This window comes from Gossypium hirsutum, chromosome A07, assembly GCF_007990345.1.
Source record: "Gossypium hirsutum isolate 1008001.06 chromosome A07, Gossypium_hirsutum_v2.1, whole genome shotgun sequence".
Classification (NCBI taxonomy): domain Eukaryota; kingdom Viridiplantae; phylum Streptophyta; class Magnoliopsida; order Malvales; family Malvaceae; genus Gossypium; species Gossypium hirsutum.
The window spans coordinates 77,243,024-77,247,511 of record NC_053430.1 but is presented as its reverse complement, the minus strand read 5'-3'; the positions used below and the strand labels follow the sequence as shown (position 1 = coordinate 77,247,511).

Genomic DNA, 4,488 nt, shown 5'->3' with positions numbered 1-4,488 from the left:
ATCATCCTTATACTTAGTATGCTCGAGATGCCCTATGGGGACATCTGGCCCATGAGAGTGAGGGAGTATGATTTGGCTGCTGTGTTGAGGAGCCCGAAGTGCTAAGCCAATCGCGTCTCATAGGGCCCAATGGAGATGACCCCCTTCTTATGCCGCTCCGTCTGATGTTGAATGCGAGGGCAATGGAGGAAGTAAGGTCCATGATGTGCCAGTGCGACATACACCATAGAAAGTAGGGGTCGTGAGTGTTGACGATGCCAGTGCTCTCTCACCTTCCTATTAACGTGTGAGCCAAAATATCATGTAAGTACCTCAGAGATGGAGGGAGAGCCGATGCCTTGGAGCGGCTAGGATTGTAGGAGGCAGCGCCGAGGGTGAGGGCATTCCAACACCGTGAAGGAGAGTGATGGATGTGGCGATTGAGAGCCTGGAGTTCATTCTCTTCCATGAACTCCTCAGTGTAAAGGCCCAGTGCAGTTCCGAACTCTGGGACGTTAAATTGGTGGACTAGACCACCCGAGGCAAAATTAGATTGCTCCCAGGTCATCAAAGTAGGCTATCACGTTCTGAAGATGGAACATTGAGCAAAGTTCCATCGTGAGTTCGAGATATGTCAGCTCGACAATCTCAAAGAAAAGCCCCCAAGGATCGGTGGTGAGGAGGGCCCGAATTGCATCCGCGAGTTGGACTTGTTCTAGCGTGGCCCAATCTATACAGCGGCCCACTTCCAAGGGTCAGGCCCGTAGAATCTGGAAAAGTTCTTCTTGGGGCCCAATGGGGAACTGTAGGAAAGGGTGACGAATTTCTGTGGTAGGACTGGAGGAAGATGACGACCTTTTCCTTTTCTTCGAAGCAGGGACAATGGCTTTCTTTCCTCGTGAAGATGACATAGTATACCTGCAAGCAAAACCATTATTTCATCGTGATCAATGTTCAAGGTAAGACGAAAACAAATTTTTAAAGGAAAAAGTCATAAATTAAAACTAATAATCTCAGTCACAACTACTAACAAACTTAATAAAAGACAATTAATTTTATGGTGTATCATTAGCATGATAATAGTATGAGTTTCATAAAAAATGGAAAATAATTATATGTAGCATATTTTATTGATGGAAGATGTCAACCAAAAAGGTATGAGTATTTCTATTATCCTAACCATAAATATTTACTTTAAACTAGTCAAATGGAGCAGGTAGATCATGCAATGAATAAGACCTTCAACATGAAAATGATGATAACTACTCTAGATACAAAATTTGAGTGATAGAAAGATGAAAATAACATGAAAAGTGCAGACTACTATGGTAAATAGCATTATAAATCAGTAAAATAAAAGAGCAAAGAGTAAACAAATACTAGAAAGAGGATAATGAGCGTTAAAAATGGGGTTGGAAGCGGCGCATGGGCGTGGTAGAGAGGCCGTGTGGACTTGCTGCGGCTAGGGTTAGGGATTTTGGGTGAAGAAGATGATGAATAGTGAAGGGTATTTATAGATTTTGGGACACACGGCCAGGGGGCACGCCCGTGTTCCTTAATTTTGCCTATGTGATTCGCGAATTTTGAATTTGGGTGTGGCTGACAATTTCCCCACGCCCATGTACCTTGGGTGTGTTGGTGCACACGGCAGTGTCGCACGGTCATGTCTGTCTTTGTTCTCTTCTCCCACGCCCATGTATAAAGGTCCACGCCCGTGTTGTTTTGGCAGGTTCGCCCACGGTTGCTTGGCACGGGTGTGTCGCACGCCCATGTTAATTTGACAAGTTCGGCCAATGTGCCCAGGCACAGGCGTGTCGCACGCCCGTGTTGTTTTGCCAAGTTCGACCATGGCCATGTCGCACAGCCGTGGTGATTTATCGTAGCCCGTGCTGGGGACAATCTTTGCCCTATTTCCACACGGCCCTAAGCACGCCCGTATGCTTGGCCGTGTCTGTGTGGTAAACCTGTATTCAAGAGCTTCGTTAGCAAGTTAGGTATTAAACACTAAAATTTAAAGAAGTTAATATAGTTAGTGCTCGAGTTGCCTCCCAAGAAGCTCTTATTTATAGTCTAAGCTCGACTTACCTCTCCATTGAATGGTCATGGTGGTTTGAGGAGTTTATACTCCTCATTCCTGCTATAAGTCTCATCAAAATAAGGTTTTAGACAGGTATTGGTTACCTTAAAAGTGCCAAACTTGGGATGACTTACCTCGACTGTACTGAATGGGAAAATGCTAAGTACCGTAAGAGGAATTTATTCATTTGGTTTGGCAGTGACAATGTAAGGATCTGCGGCATCTAATAAAACTTTATCTCCAACCTGAAGTTGATTTGGAAAGGTATTGAGCTTGTTCTGGTGTAGTTTTGGTTTATCGTGTGTTCTCTGTTTATGTGTCTGTCATTCATCTAGCTCCTCGATTTGTAGCTTTCGTTCTTCATGAATAGGTCCTCTACTATTGCTTGAAAATGGCTCATGTACTTCCTGCAAACTCATTTCCTGCAAAGTAGGTTGCACCATATTGTCAGTTTTAGTAGAATGGTTTAGACAATCACCTTCAATTTTCGATGTGTTGCTGGAATTACGAGCTTGAAGGGTGATTGTTTCGTCTCCTACACGAAGTGTGAGCTCACCTGTGCCAACATCAATAATCGTTCTAGCAGTTGCTAAAAAGGGCCTTCCTACAATCAAAGGAGTGTTGCTATCCTTCTCTATGTCTAGAACAACGAAGTCAACAAGAAATATAAATTTATCGATTTTAACTAGCACATCTTCAATAATACCCCTAGGAAATCTTATAGTTTTATCTGCTAATTGAATGCTCATCCTAGTCTGTTTAGGTTTCCCAAGACCTAGTTGTTTAAACATTTTGTAAGGCATGACGTTAATACTAGCCTCTAAATCAGCTAATGCATTATTAACATCTAAACTACCAATTAAGCAAGGAATTGTAAAACTCCCTGGATCTTTCAATTTGTTGGGTAGGTTATTCTGTAGAATAGCTGAGCAAACTACGTTTACCTTCACATACGAAGCCTCGTCCAACTTCCGCTTATTTGCAAAAAGCTCCTTTAAAAATTTCATTGTGTTTTGCATCTGCGATAGAGCTTCAATAAACAGTAAGTTAATATGTATTTTTTTTAAGAGTTTAAGGAATTTACCAAAATTTTCATTTAAGTGGTCTTTCCTTGTTGCATTAGGGTATGGCACACGAGGTTTGTATTCTGTACTTACCGGTTTCTGCTCATTGTCGTCTACCTCACCTTTACCATTGCTTATCTCAATTTCTTGCCTTGGTTCTGGTTCAGTGTGACTAACCCTTCCTCATTTTGACTAGTAATCGCGTTGAGTTGCTCCCTTGGGTTAGATTCTGTGTTGCTTGGCAAGCTACCTTGTGGTCGTTCAGAGATCAACTTTGCAAGCTGTCCAATTTGAGTTTCGAGCCCTTGGATCGATGCTTGTTGATTCTTAAGTGCTGTCTCGGTATTCTAAAAATGAGTTTCTGACATCGATATAAACTTTGAGAGCATCTCTTCAAGGTTCGGCTTCTTTTCCTATTGGTAGAGTGGTTGTTGGTAGCCTAGAGGTGGTCTCTGATTTCCTTGGCCTCCCCGTGAAAAATTTGGGTGGTTCCTCGAACCTGTATTATAAGTATTGCTATATGGGTTATTTTGGGATCTAGAGTTATTGTTACCCATATATTGGACTTGTTCCTCCTTGATGCTAGGGTTGAAGGGTTGATATTTTGTGCTTGCTCCTCCTCCATTCGAATTGCACCTCATCACTGGTTGTACCTGAGTAGAACCACACAAACCATCAATCTTTTTATTTAAGAGTTCTACTTGGTTAGATAGCATAGTAACCGCGTCGAGGTTGAAAACAACAGCTGCTTTTTTCGGCTTTGTTCTCATAACTTGCCACTGATAGTTATTCAATGACATCTTCTCAATAAATTCGTGAGTCACCTCAGGTGTCTTATTATTGATAGTTCCTCTAGTGGCTGCATCAATCATCTGCCGAGTTGAAGGATTCAGGCCATTATGGAACGTTTGAACCTGTAGCCAAAGCGGTAACCCATGGTGAGGGCACCTTCTTAAAAGGTCTTTGTATCTCTCCCATGTATCGTAGAGTGTTTCTAAATCCATCTGCACAAAAGAAGAGATATCATTACGTAATTTGGCTGTTTTAGCTGGTGGAAAATATTTTAATAAAAATTTTTCGATCATTTGATCCCAAGTAGTGATTGACCCTCGTGGTAACAAGTTCAACCATTATTTAGCCTTATTCCTTAACAAAAAGGGAAACAACTGAAGGCGAATGGCTTCATCAGAAACGCCATTAATTTTGAAGGTATCGCAAAATTCTAGGAAATTTGCCAAGTGAGCGTTGGGATCCTGGTCCTGCAAACGATCAAATTGAACAAACTGTTGTATCATTTGAATTGTGTTATGTTTCAGTTCAAAATTATTTGCAGCAATAGCAGGTCCAACTATACTTGACTTATTTCCT

The 4,488-nt window shown here is 41.8% G+C and overlaps 1 non-coding gene across 1 annotated transcript; it reads left to right on the top strand.

The window, feature by feature from the left end:
- The first annotated feature begins 4,050 nt into the window (after positions 1 to 4,050).
- Positions 4,051 to 4,157, top strand: LOC121204408 (small nucleolar RNA R71). The gene has a single exon (XR_005899333.1). It is a non-coding gene; the product is annotated as a small nucleolar RNA R71 (small nucleolar RNA).
- The last annotated feature ends 331 nt before the right edge of the window (positions 4,158 to 4,488 follow it).